A 17,495-nucleotide genomic window follows, 5' to 3' on the forward strand; every position below is an offset into this window, starting at 1 on the left:
CTAAACTCCGTGACAAGGGAGTAATTGAACAGTGCCAGAGGGAAACTGGAGAATACGTGTCTAATATTTTTACACGGCCTAAAAAAGATGGGGGTACACGCGTTATCCTAGACCTGTCTGATCTCAACAAATATCTCCAGTACCAGCATTTTAAGATGGAAAATATCCATACTGCTATTGAACTCATTTCAGAAAATAGTTTCTTAGCTTCAGTCGACCTTCGGGACGCGTACTATACAGTACCTGTGCACCCAGCACACAGGAAGTTCTTAAAGTTCTCCTGGAAAAATCAACTTTGGCAATTCAAAGTACTGCCTAATGGCCTGAGCACGGCGCCAAGGTTGTTCACTAAACTACTGAAACCTGCATTCACATTACTGAGAGAGCAAGGGCATGTAGTAATTGGATACCTTGACGATATCCTCATTATTGGAGAAAGTGAGAATCAAACTTTGCAAACGGTTTTGGAAACCACTAGCATCCTTGCACAACTTGGGTTCTTGGTGCACCCAGATAAATCAGTACTATGCCCCACTCAAGAAATACAATTTCTTGGTTTCATTCTCAACACTCAGACCATGACAATTCGACTGCCTGATAACAAATCAGAGGAAATACAGTCCTTGTGCACTGAACTTATGCAAATAGCAAACCCCAGTGTCAGGCAGGTGGCTAGAATTATCGGGAAAATGGTAGCATCATTTCCCGCAGTCCAGTATGGACAGCTCTATTACAGGGCTTTAGAAAGGGACAAAATCAAAGCACTCAAAATGAATAAGGGGCATTTTGACAGAAAAATGAGCCTATCTTTGGAAGCAAAAGAAGAGCTGCAATGGTGGATAGACAATGTGCAGTCTGCTTTCTCACCCTTACGACACCCTAAACCTATGCTCGAATTGTGCACGGATGCCAGTGGCAAAGGCTGGGGGGCATCTGATCATACCACCCATACAGGGGGTAGATGGAATGAAGACGAGCTGCAAAAAGCCAGGGAGAATAAGATTAATTATCTGGAGACCCTGGCTGCTGGCATGGGACTCAAGTCCTTCTGTTCTAATTCACAAAACATTCATGTCTTGTTACGGCTAGATAACAGTACTGCTGTTGCGTACATTAATAACATGGGAGGCATTAAATCCCTTGACTGTGATCGGGCAGCCCGAGAGATTTGGCAGTGGTGCGAAACTCATAAAATTTGGGTCACAGCAGCACACTTGCCAGGAAAGCTGAATGTGGAGGCAGACCGCATGTCTAGAAAATTCAATGACCGCACAGAATGGATGCTTGACCGCACAGTTTTCCAAGAAATAACCTCACGTTTTGGGACACCAGAAATAGACCTATTTGCCTCCAGACTTAACAAGCAGGTAGAGAACTATGTCACATGGCTGCCCGACCCACATGCCAAGGCTGTTGATGCCTTTACTCTCGATTGGGGAAAGTGGTACTTTTATGCATTTCCTCCTTTCTGCTTAGTTGCTAAGTGCATTCAAAAAATCAAATCTGATAATGCAGCTGGGATACTAGTAGTCCCAAAATGGCCAAGCCAGCCATGGTTTCCTCTCCTAAACAGGATGATGAATGAGGAACCACTTGTTATTCATAGGAGTGAATCCTTACTAACATTGCCAGTTTCTAACACTCCTCACCCACTTCACACTCAGATTGATCTTCTTGCTTGCAGGTTCTGTGCAACCCCTTCAGAGATGCGGGATTGAATGCACGGATAATTGCTGTAATGGCCTCTTCTTGGAGAAAAGGGACTAAAAAACAGTATGCAGTGTACATAAACAAATGGAAAGCATTTTGTGACAAGAAATGCAGCAACTACTTGTATTCAGATGTTCAAGCTGTCCTGGAATTCCTGAGTGACATTTTCTTCGAAAAAGGGGCAGGTTACAGTGTCATAAACTTAGCACGGAGTGCTCTATCTTCATTTGTGATACTTCGAGATACTATGTTTACAGTTGGAAACCATCCCTTTATCCAGAGGTTTATGAAGGGAGTTTTTCAGCTACGCCCACCCAAGCCTAGATACATGGAAACGTGGGACGTTAACCTTGTTTTCAATTTTCTTCGTTCTTGGTCCCCAGCGCACGTATTGGACCTGAAAAAATTGACGCTTAAATTGTGTGTGATTATTGCATTAATCTCAGCACAAAGGATTCAATCATTACACTACCTAAGCTTGGATGATATGGTGTTAAGAGAGAATGCAGCCACCTTTCACCTTCATGATCTCCTAAAACAGAGCAAGCCTGGAAATTACTCACACAGTGTCAAGCTCCAGGCATACCCACCAGACAGGAGACTTTGTGTGGTCAGGTACTTGCAGGAATACATCAGAAGGACCCACAGGATCAGAGCTAGTGAGCGGTACCTTTTTGTTAGCTACAAGAAACCGTATCACAGGGTATCCTCTCAAACAATCGCTCGCTGGATTAAGGAGGTTTTGGAGGCTGCGGGTATTGATACAGGGATCTACAAGGCGCATTCTACTCGGGCAGCGTCTACCTCCGCAGCCAATAAAGGAAATTTCCCAGTATCTAAGATACTTGCGCAAGCCGGTTGGGCCAACGAAAGAACCTTTCGCAAGTACTACAACAAGCCCTGTCCTGCTGAGAAAAATTTTGTAGAAACAATTATCAAAAAATAGACTGTGAAGCCCTAAGATTTGAGCAGACATGTCTTGAACTGCCTGAACTTGTGAACTCTTGGAGACACAATATCTATGCAGCATTCAGCCTGAATGAGAATGGCAATGGAACCTCTATCTAAGGTATGCTCCCTACCCCTTTTCGAAGGGGGGTTGCCTCGAGAATGTAACCACTGGCTTCGAAATCTCATATATGACGTAATCTCTCACGAAATTACGATATAAAATGGAAGATTAAACGAGAACTTACCGTTTGAAGTTTAATATTAATTTTATGAGTAATTGGAGGGTGAGATTACGTCCCACCTCACCCTCCCTCAATTTCAAACGGTAACTTAATCTCTCGTTATCTTCCTACATCAGTGGTCACATTCTTGCTTCTAATATTGAGTGGCGCGCGCACTAGCGGGATCTCTCATATATGACGTAATCTCACCCTCCAATTACTCATAAAATTAATATTAAACTTCAAACGGTAAGTTCTCGTTTAATCTTCCATTTAAAGAGTATTGATCCAATCAATTTTATCAGGGCATGATAAGAAAGTATCCCATTCATGACAACCTGCTGTTAAATAAGTATTCACTGCTTACCACATTGTTTTTCCTCTATAGGAATAGAAGAACTGGTAGTGGTGCTCCGTCTTGTACCTCTCTTCCCTTGTTGCTGCTTCCTCCTCTGATATCACGTCACCTTTATATTGCAGTAAAAACTCCCCTTTGGTAAAGGACCTTGTGGCAAAGATCCCACGCCCTTCATGACAGATAAAGTAACAATAATTCAGTACACAAGACAAGCTGTACGTATCAACTGATAAAACAAAATATTTGGTGGTAAAATGCACATTAGAATTCTGCTGATGACTGGCTCATGCCAATTTTAGTTTGGAACGGGTGTATGATCCAAGTTTTAAACCAGCATATTATCAAGCTATTCCATTTGAAATCCACAAGCCATCCCACCCCAGGGAGGAATTATTTGTTACATCAATTTCAGTTGAAACAAATGTTAAATATTAGCTCATACTGGGTTAAATATCAGTTGATGTTGTGTTATATTTTGGTATAGGGTGTATTTCAAATGGAAGAGTATGAGCACTAAATGCACAAGTTGACTTTTTTCATTAATTTCTTCATTCTTTTTAATTCACTATTTTGATAAGGTGCGATGTAGTAGTTAGATCCAAGCATTATCGTCCATTATCATCCACAGGCTGTGATGATACAGACTTTGATCCTCTTTAATACAGCCTGTGTGCAACTTGGACAAAATGTTTAAAAAAATTGTTTTTTGACAAGTTTTGGTCACAGATTCAAGAGATATATGATTCCTAGGTTGGATTCTAAAAGAACCTTTTAGATATCTGATTTTGAGAAAATTTCACCATCTGCATCCAGAGACCAAAAATTTTTTTTTCCTTTCTACAAAAATATTTTGTTGTTACAATTTTTTGGTAGAAATTGGCATTTTTAGTGAAATCTACTGCAATAAATAGACTCATTTCCTTTAAAAAAAAAATAAATATATATATGTATATAATATATATATGCATATACATAATCAGATGTACATTAGATCAATATGGTAGTTCACAAGTTATAGAGCCGAGCATTGTTTATCACTTGAGCATTAAAATTGAATATGTCTACAAACAAGTCTTGCTGTTCTGGTTAATTAACACTGGCTATTAGCCAAATACTTGCTAATGTTTTCTGACTCACCTATCAGTTTGTTTACTTGTTTGACTTCAAATCCTTGTGGGTCGTCTTTATCCAGATATTTCTTATATTCATCTTGTTTACGATTTGTCTTCACTGCACATGATCTGGTGACCATTCTCTGCAAGAAAAGCAACATTTGTAATTCATACTATGTTCCTATCCTGTTGCCCTCTTGCAGTACCGTATCTATGTATTTTATAAACCAAGACTAGTGTTTCTTTGCTAAAAACTAGATTCCAGGAGAGAAACGGTTATCTTTTTTCCTTCTTCCTTGGACATCACTTACATGTACAGTGTATTATTACCAGTTGGAATCTGGCATGTGTACAACAGGTTTGAGTAATTTGGACAAAATAGGCAAATAAACACACTTCTCTTTTATAATTTGCTTGCATGGTATCCATGTGCATTCAAACCTTATGTACACAAGCAATAGACGACAGTCCTCAGTTTCATGTAAAAAATCACACTTTACATCCACTCTACCTAGATTATGTACAATACACTTCCTTGGTATCCATACACTCAAACATAATGTACACGAGTAATAGAGGACAGTCCTCAGTTACATGTACAAAATCACACTTTACATCTAATCTACCTAGATTATGTACAATACACTTCCGTGGTATCCACATGCAATGTACACTCAAACGTCGTACTTGAGCAATAGAGGACAGTCCTCAGTTACATGTACAAAATCACACTTTACATCTACCTAGATTATGTACAATACACTTCCTTGGTATCCATTATTGTACACTCAAACCTAATTGTTCTGGTCCATGCCAAAAATAGATCTATGAACCAAGAGCTTCTATTATAAAAAAGTAGAAGCCAAGAGAGAGACATAAGTTATCTTTTTGTTTTCCCCTTGATGAACACTTATATTTATTACCAGTTGGAATCTGGCATGTGTACAACAGGTTTGAGTAATTTGGACAAACTGGGCAAATAAACACACTTCTCTATTATAATTTGCTTGCATGGTATCCATGTGCATTCAAACCTTATGTACACAAGCAATAGAGGACAGTCCTCAGTTTCATGTAAAAAATCACACTTTACATCCACTCTACCTAGATTATGTACAATACACTTCCTTGGTATCCATACACTCAAACATAATGTACACGAGTAATAGAGGACAGTCCTCAGTTACATGTACAAAATCACACTTTACATCTAATCTACCTAGATTATGTACAATACACTTCCGTGGTATCCACATGCAATGTACACTCAAACATCATACTTGAGCAATAGAGGACAGTCCTCAGTTACATGTACAAAATCACACTTTACATCTAATCTACCTAGATTATGTACAATACACTTCCTTGGTATCCATTATTGTACACTCAAACCTAATGTTCTGGTCCATGCCAAAAATAGATCTATGAACCAAGAGCTTCTATTATAAAAAAGTAGAAGCCAAGAGAGAGACATAAGTTATCTTTTTGTTTTCCCCTTGATGAACACTTATATTTATTACCAGTTGGAATCTGGCATGTGTACAACAGGTTTGAGTAATTTGGACAAACTAGGCAAATAAACACACTTCTCTATTATAATTTGCTTGCATGGTATCCATGTGCATTCAAACCTTATGTACACAAGCAATAGAGGACAGTCCTCAGTTTCATGTAAAAAATCACACTTTACATCCACTCTACCTAGATTATGTACAATACACTTCCTTGGTATCCATACACTCAAACATAATGTACACGAGTAATAGAGGACAGTCCTCAGTTACATGTACAAAATCACACTTTACATCTAATCTACCTAGATTATGTACAATACACTTCCGTGGTATCCACATGCAATGTACACTCAAACATCGTACTTGAGCAATAGAGGACAGTCCTCAGTTACATGTACAAAATCACACTTTACATCTAATCTACCTAGATTATGTACAATACACTTCCTTGGTATCCATTATTGTACACTCAAACCTAATGTTCTGGTCCATGCCAAAAATAGATCTATGAACCAAGAGCTTCTATTATAAAAAAGTAGAAGCCAAGAGAGAGACATAAGTTATCTTTTTGTTTTCCCCTTGATGAACACTTATATTTATTACCAGTTGGAATCTGGCATGTGTACGACAGGTTTGAGTAATTTGGACAAACTAGGCAAATAAACACACTTCCCTTTTATAATTTGCTTGCATGGTATCCATCAGTATGCATTTAAACCTTATGCACACAAGCAATAGAGGACATGCAGTCCTCAGTTTCATGTAAAAAATCACACTTTACATCCAATCTACCCAGATTATGTACAATACACTTCCTTGGTACACGAGTAATAGAGGACAGTCCTCAGTTACATGTACAAAATCACACTTTACATCTAATCTACCTAGATTATGTACAATTCCTTGGTATCCATATACACTCAAACATCATACACGAGCAATAGAGGACAGTCCTCAGTCACATGTACAAAATCACACTTTACATCTAATCTACCTAGATTATGTACAATACACTTCCTTGGTATCCATTATTGTACACTCAAACCTAATGTTCTGGTCCATGCCAAAAATAGATCTATGAACCAAGAGCTTCTATTATAAAAAAAGTAGAAGCCAAGAGAGAGACATCAGTTATCTTTTTGTTTTCCCATTGATGAACACTTATATTTATTACCAGTTGGAATCTGTTGTATGGATGTACCATGCATGTTTTATTATTTACTAATAGTTGTAATTGAGGACTGTTCTCTATTGCATGTGTACATTGGATTTGAGCAAGTTGGATAAACCAGGCAAACAAACACACTTTTCAATTCAATGTACTTGAATTACGATTTCCTTGCTTGGCATCCACATACACTCAAATGTAATGCACACAAGAAATAAGAGTCCACGGTCCTCATTTACTTGTAAAAAAATCACACTTCACATCTAATCTACCTACTGTATTATAATACACTTGCTTGGTATCCACACTCAAACCTAATGTTCCAGTCCATGCCAAATACAATGTAGGAGCCAAGAGCTTTTTTGATAACAAGCAGAATCCAGGAGAGAGATGGTAATCTTTATTTTTTCCATCCCTGAACACTTACATGTTTTACCATGCAGTTAGAATTTATAGCATGGATATACTTGTGCCATGCATGTTTCATCATTTACATGAATTGAGTAATGTTCTCTCTTGCATGTATTTGTGTACATCAGGTTTGAGTAATTTGGAAAAAAAGAGGCAAATAAACACTTCCCATTCAATGCACTTAGATTAAGATTTGCTTGCTTGGCATCCATACACTCAAACCTCAAGTACACAAGCAAATAGAGGACAGTCCTCAATTATGTGTAACAAATCACACTTCACATCTAATTTACCGAAATTATATATAAGCATCGACAGTGATCAGGACATTCTCATCTCCGATGGTGGCATAATTACAGTGAATACGACTCCATGGCTTGTCAGGAAATTCGAGGGATCGACAATATAGTTGTAAGATATTTGCCAATGGTGCCGACATTTTCTTTTTTAGCCTTTTGGTTGTGACGCCCACTTCCGGTATCGGTGGTGATCACTATGTACTAGTGTTTATGTTGTGAGCTCATTGTGCAAGCGGGTCACGCTCTCTAAAGGTAACAGTAAAATATTGTCATCATACTGCGACTGGAGTCCAGTCGCAGTATGATGACAGATACACAAAAATGTCTATCGAAGAGAGGAAGATGGACAGAAGATCGGCGAGCTCAGCTTTCCAATTCACGGCCTTTATTACTGTTGAAGTCACGCTCGGAGCCATATCCGCTGCGGTCACCCTACGCCGCTAGCGCAGGGATTCTTCACGATCACAGGGCTGCATCATCACATCGTACGTGGTCGTGTGGCTTTCAATGCAAGACTGAGGAGCTCGTCTAGCATCCGTTTACCATTGCATGGTACGCATCTGTCAGTCAAAAACTTACGAAGTTGGGGGGGGGGGACAGTCATCCTCTGCAAATCTCTGTTCTCAGAACCGTCCATAATGATGGATGAAACGACAAAACAAACTGATAAAATTTGATTCTCCGGGTAGCAATTTGCAAGCCGTGTATACTCGTATATATACCGGAAGTACACAGCACAACCGGAAACTCGATCCATGATAGCTAGAACGCACGGCGACCAATCAAAAATAAGCATTTGATACAACGTACATCCCTCTAACGGCTAAATACTTATCTATCGTTGATCCCTCGAATTCCCATGGGTGAATAGGCGATGCAGCAGGGCTGTGTATTGACTCTGCTGGCAACTTGGACAGCTCTTCACTTGCTGTTCCAGTTGGCCGTCTATTCCTGGCCACCATACATAGGATCTATAGCCAGAGCTTTCATCTTTATGATGCCTGGATGGGTGCTAAGTATAGGCTCTTTGAGAATCCTTTCTTTCATGTCAGCATTGTTGGAGATGACCACTCCTGGTCCCCACAGGATGACTGCTTGGTATATCCTCATGTACTAAAACCTAATATTCTAGTCCATGCCAAAAATATATCTATGAACCAATTGAAAGAGCTTCTTTGATAAAAAGTAGAATCCAGGAGACAGTTATCCTTTTTACTACAATGTTGCAGAACACTGAGAATACATATTACCAGTTGGAATTTGTAGTTTGGAATATATACCACGCACACGTTTCATACATTGTACCATGAGGACTGTTCACTTTTGCATGTGTACATCAGGTTTGGGTACTAATAGTTTGGATAAACCAGGCAAACAAACACACTTCCAATTCAATGTACAGTTTATTTTGCTCGCTTGGTATCCATATGTTGTACAGTACACTCAAATGTACATGTACACAGGCAATAGAGGACAGTCCTCAATTGCATGTAACAGACACAAAAAAAAAAAAATCACACTTCACATCCAGTCTATACCTAGATGTACAATACATATTATGTATAATACACTTGCTTGGCATCAATAAAACACTCAACTAAATGTTCTGATCCATGCTAAAAATACAGGTTGTAGATCTACATTGTATGAATTAAGGGCTTCTTTGACAAAAAAAAAAAAGTAGAATTCAGGAGAGAAACGGTTATCTCTTTTTTTCTTCCTTGAACACTTACATGTATTACCAGTTGGAATCTGTAGTAAGAATTTACCATGCATGTTTCATTTATCACATGAATCGAGGACTGTTCTCTATTGTATGCATACATTAAGTTTGACTACTTTTAGTTGAGAAACGACGCATCCCATTCAATGCACATAGATTACAATAATATGCTTGCTTGGTATCCGTATACACTCAAACCTAATGCAATAGTCCTTGCAGCAAATAGAGGACAGTCCTCAATTACATGTAAGAAATCACGCTTCACATATCTCTAGATCATGTATAATACACTTGCTTTGGATATATCCACATAAACTCAAACCTAATGTTCTCGTCCATGCCAAAGAAATAGATGAATCAAGAGCTTCTTTGATAAAAAGTAGAATCCACGAGAGAGAGAGAGAGAGAGAGAGAGAGAATTAATCATCCCCTTTTCTTTCCCCCACTTACTTCCTACCAGTTGGAATCTGTCGTATGGCACACGTTTATTTACATGTAATGCCATCGAGGACTGTTCTCTATTGCATGTGTACATCTGATTAGAGTAGTTTCGATAAACCAGGCTATTTATACATGTCCACTGTAATTTTGATGCACTCTAGTACTATTGTTATTTAAAAATATTATATTGCATATGAGTGCTACACCTATAAAACTGTTTACCAATAAGACAAAATAGCTTTTTAATACGCAAATGCTTTTTTGCTCAATAAAAATCACATCTATTGGTAATAAAGTACACTAAATTTTAAAAGATTTGACACTTGTGGATGAGGCTTTACATTTAAGGTGGAAAGTCGATCCCGAGTGTCAGTTGATTTCATAAGCTTTACAGAGTACTTAAATCAACCCCCAAAACTATTCCATCAAGATCTTGATAGGAGGGTCAGGACAAATGCATGCACACTTTATTTTTATATCTTAGTGAGAAAGTAAAATCTAGATAGCACCATGCAATACAGACTATGCACAGATACACCATATATCATTAGTAAACATCCTGCTCAATTACATTTACAAATTTGATATGAACATACATGTAACTGTAAAAAGCATACAAGTGTGATTAATTACCTTTGTAGTTTTGTATGAAACCCACATATAAACATATCCTCTGAAAACAGGACATGGCTGTTCCCATTGCCTATTAAATTGTTGTTTTTTTTTCTTTCCCCTGCAACACTTGACTTTGGAAGTGAGAGCAAGGTTCGATGAAAAGCACAAAGTAATGAACAGTGATACTTCCAGACCTTTAATCCCAGAAAAAGCGGGCAGGAAGAATGAATTATTAATTTCAAATCTTTAAATATCATGTGAAAACATTACATTAAAAAAACACGCAAAGTTGGCTTATTCTGGTGAAATATGACACAGTTTTTTTTTCTGTCTTTACATCTCATTTCCAAGACCAGTGGAGGTTTGTGTTTACTACACGCATGCAGAAGGGGGTGACTCCAAAATAGAAAAAAAAAATTAATCCATACAGCAACTTATTTACATTTTCAAGCATATCTTTGCTATAACAGGTGCAAATGAATTCTGGCATTTCGCAAACTAATCAAAATGAAAAGAGCATTATTTCAGCAACACATTTGTTTGCTTGTTTCTTCTTTTTTTTTTTTTTTTACATATTGAGCTATGTGTATTATGTAGATGATTTCTTCCTACTTGCTTTTTCTGGGCTCACAAAGCAAAATCAACAGACACAATGTATGAAATACTATGAGGGGTGCAGCACTCACTTTTGATGATGACTCTGCCATTGCTTCAGTGTTTATTGAGGAGCCGGCATCTTTTTCTGCAAAAAATGTAAATGATGTAAGTATACATGACACTTTCATTCAATTCTTGTTTACTTTTCTTTTTTTTTTTAAACGACTTTACACAAGCAAAACAGGACATTCCTCAGTTACATTATGTAAAAAATCACACTTCATATCCAATCTACCTTGTAGACTATGTACAATACATGTACAATTGCTTGGAATATCCATATAAACTCAAATCTAATGTTTTGGTTCATGCCAAAAATTGACTTGTTAACAAAGAGCTTCTTTGAGAAAAAAAAAATAAAATCCAGGAGAGAGACAGAACTTTTTTTTTTTGTTCCCAAGAAAAATTCAGTATTACAAGTTGGAATCTGTAGTATCGATATATCACCCATGTTTATTTACATGTACATGTCATTGAGGACTGTTCATTTATTGCATACATGTGTACGTCAGATGTGAGTAGTTTCGACAAACCAGGTTAAAGATAATAAAAAGTTTTGGTACGTCAAAAGTTTCCCTGAATTTCCGTGTTTCAGGTTAAAGTATCTATCATATAACTAACAATGTGAGACTTACTCGCCCCAAAGTGCTCTCATTTCTTAGTAATCGGGCAAGTCCAAGATAATGCGCGCGTTACGTATGGGACATTCAGAGACTTTTATGACCTGAAAAATAGTGTTAATGGCCTTTGATCATATTGAACTTCATCATGGTGATTGATATCTAGGAGAAGTATAAACATGTAAAAAATTGAGAAAAATGACCTTGACAATTATATTCTAGAAGAGAAAATATGTGCCGTTACGTATGGGACCAGAAAACTTTTGTTTTTTTTTGAACATTTTTTTCAACCTCAAAACTCCATGAAAGTATTTCATTCTACAACTTGTAACTCACTGTGATGAAAGTCACAACACTCAAGATTATCACAGGTAAGTTTCATGTCATTAGGCAAAAAGCTCTAATTACAGGTTCTAATTAAAGACAGACATGACGTGTTACGTATGGGACAGTTACGTATGGGACAGTTTGTCCCCCATTCATTTAGTGTGTGAAAAACCATGTTTATGGGTATTTCGCATAATTATTGTAGTAAAGTCAGTTGAAACTACTAAAATACTGATCCAGATTGTCAAGGAAACATTATTCCCCGAATATTCACCATCATAATCATATTCTATCATATTTTTATATTCTTATTCACCAACCTGAGTATGCATGCCCTTTGTCCCCCATTCGTTTAGTGTGTGGAGAACCAGTTTATATGGGTATTTTGCAAAATAATTTTGCAAAATACCCATAAACAAATGTTTGCATAATCACTGAGGTAGAATCAGTTGAAATTACTCAAATGCTGTTCCAGATTGACAAGGGAACAATATTCCCCATATATTTACCATCATAATCATATCTAATCATATTCTATATTTTTTATGACCAACCGGAGTATGCACATGTATGCCCTATTTTTATCAGGATAGTTACTACTGAAAAACTGAATAGTTTAAAGTGTTTACTTCCATTGATGAAGGGCAGTTTGCCATTTAGTTTCAATAAAAAATGACTTGACACAAGAAATATTAATTTTAATAAATAAGCAATACCTGCTGCGTGGAACCCCTGTGATCGAGTAGATATATGATGTCTGTCTAGCAGTCAGGTCGTTGATTCGAGTCACACCTCATATGTATACCCATGAATTTTGTCGTGGCTACTATTGAAACTGAATAAGGACAATTTGTGTATCACTTGCAATAAAAAAGAATTATTTTACTCTATATATTTTTTTGTATATATCACAACCATTTCAAATTGGATCTCTGTCACATAAACTTTGAATTCCTCTAGTCTTAGGATTGTATGCTCTTAAGTAATTCATATAATTGGTTTCCAATCATCTCATTAAATGTTGAAAACTGAATCCCCATTTCTACAAAAACTATACCATCCCTTTAATGCTGATTTTTCATTTTGTATTTTGCCATTTTCCCCTCCCCCTTTCTGAAAATTGTTCAGTCAAGTACATGCATTGTTTCAAGTGTCTAAAACTCAAAAAGTAGCTACAATGTTGGGATGCTTTCTTCAGGATGATTTACCATTTGTGTACTGAGAGACCTTCCCAGCTAGCTACATGCATTCACATGCAATATGTATGAGGATGTCCCATACGTAACGCATTTGTCCCATACGTAACATTATTTCAATGCCTAATAGAATATATTTCTTTTACTGTTTTTTTCTTTTTTCTATGGTATTTAATTTCTCTAAACAATAAATTAGAACTTTCCAAAAGGGCATTAAAATATCCTTAGCAATTTCAGAAAAAACCTAAAAAAATGACCTCAATTTGTTACGTATGGGACATCTCATGATAGGACACGAGCTAATTTGCATAATCATTTGCATAATCCCTAAATTTTTATACCAAGTTTAACTATTTGATGAACTTCTTATGTCCACATATTAATCACATATCATTTGCTTTCCTTTGAATTAATATGAATTTTTATAAATGTCCCATACGTAACGCTGTGTTTCACATTTATGCAAATGAAGCCCTTGAAATTTGCATAAACTTACATAATATCATATTTTCCTCCATGGAAATCAAAACTTCAACTCATAAGCTTCAAAATGACACCAAACATGTCAATATTGAGCAAAGATGAAATTTTGCCTTCTGAGGGGACCTTATCTTGGACTTGCCCAATCATGCAATTAACTGCGACCAGCAGCCCCATACGCATAGCGTAATGGGGCTTCGCATTGTAGCATCCAGGATCATGACAGATTTAGTATCTCGGGCAAATATCAACTTAAAATCCACAAAATTCTTCAATTTGAAGACTTACCAATTAAGTTGAAGTCTTGAAAACAGGCTTTGGGCAACGTTTGGTTCTGCCAATAGTCCCTTTCTGTTCGAATTGATGACTGAATGTGACTCTGTCGAGAGGATCGTAGGAGAGCTACATACACTGATTACTACGGCCAGCGCATACGCACACATCACATGCGAACAAATTTCAAATCCATGAACGGATAAGATGTTTGTGTGCGCATGCGCTGGCCGTCAATTCAGTGTACGTAGCTCTCCCAAGGTCCTCTCGACCGAGTCACATTCAGTCATCAATTGGAACAGAAAGGGACTATTGGCAAAACCAAACGTTGCCCAAAGCCTGTTTTCAATACTTCAACTTAACTGGTAAGTCTTTAAATTGAAGAAATTTTTGGATTTTAAGTTGATATTCACCCGCGATACTAAATCTGTCATGATCCTGTAAGCTACAATGCGAAGCCCCATTTAGCTATGCGTATGGGGCTGCTGGTCGCAGTTAGCTACACAGTATGCGTATGGGGCTGCACGCTGCTGGTCGCAGTGATATTCGCACAATACGTGTACTACCTCGCCGCCGCCGTACGGCGGCGGCTCTGGTACGAAACCATTATTGCATGATTACTAAGACATGAGAGCACTTTGGGGCGAGTAAGTCTCACAGTGTTAGTTATATGAAAGGTACTTTAACCTGAAACACAAACTAAGACAAGAAAATTCAGGGAAACTTTTGAGGTAATACCAAAACTTTATATTATCTTTAATAAACATTATATTAACATAAATAAACATAAAGATTATGCACAATATAATTCCCTGATAAATCCATATATACACTCAAACCTAATGTTCTGGTCCATACCAAAATTGGTTTGTGAATTAAAAAGCTTCTTTGATAAAAAAATAGAATCCAGGAGAGAGACAGTTATCCTTTTTTTTTTTCTCCCCTAGAAAAATTCATTTAGGCCCTACAAGTTGGAATCTGTAGTATGGATACCTGGTATATCATGCATGTTTATTTACATACCGGTACGAGCATGCATGTCATTGAGGACTGTTCTTTATTGCATCATGCATACATCAGAGTTGAGTAGTTTGGATGAACCAGTTAAATAAACACACTGGCAATTCCCATTCAATGTACCTAGTAGAGTATGATTTACTTGCTTAGTATCCATACACTTAAACCTGACGTACACAAGCAATAGAGGACAGTCCTCGGTTACTTGTAAAATACATTGTACATTTGTATCACACTTCACATCCAATAGATTATTGCATGTGTACATTGCACATCACGGCTGTTCCACGGTAAAAGGGTCTATCTTGAGAAATGTTACTGCGGAGAAAAATGGGTTTAAAGTTTGGTGTATTTGTATGTCTGCCTCTTGTGTTTGTAAGGAGAATGGCTCGTGAGTGTTATTGTATTATGAAAATATTAAAAACAGTGAAATATGAAAAATACACCAAACTTTAAACCTGTTTTTCTCCAAAGTAACACTTCTCAAAATAGACCCTTTTACCATGGAATAGCCAATCAGGTATAATTTGGAAAAACCAGGCAAATAAACACTTCCCATTCAATGGACTTAAAGTACAATTTGCTTGTTTGGTATCCATATCCTATTCACTCAAACCTGCTGTACTTGTAGCAAATAGAGGACACTCCTCAATTACATATGAATCACGCTTCACATCCAATCTCCCTGGATTTTGTCTAATACATGTACACTTGCTTGGGAAATCCATGCACATACACTCAAACCTAATGTTCTGGTCCATGCCAAGAATAGATGAACCAAGAGCTTCTTTGATAAAAAGGAGATTCCAGGAGAAAGAGAGAGAGAGAGAGAGAGAGAGTTAATTATCCCCCTTTCATTCCCCTAGAATAGCCGCATTTACACTTACTAACATCGCAATTTTTAAAATCGCGATATTTTTGTTCCACCGTTTACACTTGCGCAAAAGCACGCGAAGTTTGAGCTTCACGAAACATCGCGATTTTTTGGTCGGTAGTGCGCATGCGTAATTTACCTGTTTTCAACACGGTAGCTGAGTGGAAGCGCGCGCTATTCTGTTCGTTTTCACTGCATGTGCAGTGCAGTATATTTTGATCACAGCTGGCTGGTTGGAACGTTGAGCCAGGGCTTTTTATCAGTACAATGCACACATAAATTTGTGCTTCTCGAGACTGTTTACTTACGGTAAAACTATATAGCTTGCTATATTAGATCACATACGTAGTAGGTGTGTAAAACTTCATCTACAGCAGCATTCAGGAGGATCATGAAATTTCGCCGATATGACGAAAGTGGGAAGTAAGACTTGGAAGTTAGAACTGGTATTTTATCAAGCGACAGCAAGAACTTACACTTGTTACGTACTCCCCGAGTCCTGTATAATAATTCCACAAACAACGTGCTATATCGAGAGCAGTACGGGCACTCCCACAATCTGAATCAACGCATTTCTGGGAGAACATTATTTTGTTAAGTTGTCATGGGGTGATGATACGTGGTTGGAGAACTTCAGGTTTGCTACCAGTAGTACTAGTAGTTTTCACGTACAGTGTACTAGTTTCATCAGGGAGGGGGAGGTGAGAGACCACGAGCCGACCGAAGATCGGCCGTTTAGACCGTCCTGTGGCTGTACACAGCTGTCTATACCGTGTACTAGTACTCTGGCCAGTGACCGACGTGCTATCTGCACGTTCCAAAGAGGGATCGGGAGCGCACGTAAACTCCCGGTGCAATCCGATACCGAGAGTCACGTGATGAAAAATCGCGATATTTCTGCAGCTTGGGTTTACACTCGCTAACTTCGCCTCAAACTTCGCGATGTTTCAAAAAATCGCACTCCGGCTGGCGATTTTTCTGGCGATGTTTCGAGGGCGTTTGGGTGTAGTTGCTTAGCAACTTACACCCAAATGTCGCGATTTTAGAAAAATCGCGATTTTTCCAAGCAAGTGTAAATGGGCCTAATACTTACATTATTACCAGTTGGAATCTATACAAGTACTTCTTTGATAAAATATGTAGAATTCAGGAGAGAGACAGTTCTTACTTTTTTTTTTCTTTGAACACTTACATGTATTACCAGTTGGAATCTGTAGAATGGATACTATTCATGTTTGATTATTAAATTACATAAATCGAGGACTGTTCTTTATTGTATGTGTAGGTATCAGGTTTGCGTAATTTGGATAAGCCAGGCAACGCACTTCCCATTCAATGCACACACTTCAGATTTTAATTTGCTTGCTTGGTATTCATGCATACAAACTCAAACCTAATGCTCACAAACAAATAGATCTCCAGGACAGTCCTCTGCAGTTAATTTCTTGTAAAAAATCACACTTTACATCCAATCTACCTAGATTATGTACAATACACATGAAGTACATGTTATTCACATTTTGTGAGG

The 17,495-nt window shown here is 37.7% G+C and overlaps 1 protein-coding gene across 1 annotated transcript in view; it reads right to left on the reverse strand.

Moving 5' to 3' along the window:
- The window catches only part of LOC140243859 (uncharacterized), a 342,981-nt gene that overhangs the window by 186,489 nt on the left and 138,997 nt on the right, over positions 1-17,495 (reverse strand). The gene's annotated exons all lie outside the window — the stretch shown is intronic.

Source organism: Diadema setosum, chromosome 20, assembly GCF_964275005.1.
Source record: "Diadema setosum chromosome 20, eeDiaSeto1, whole genome shotgun sequence".
Classification (NCBI taxonomy): Eukaryota; Metazoa; Echinodermata; class Echinoidea; order Diadematoida; family Diadematidae; genus Diadema; species Diadema setosum.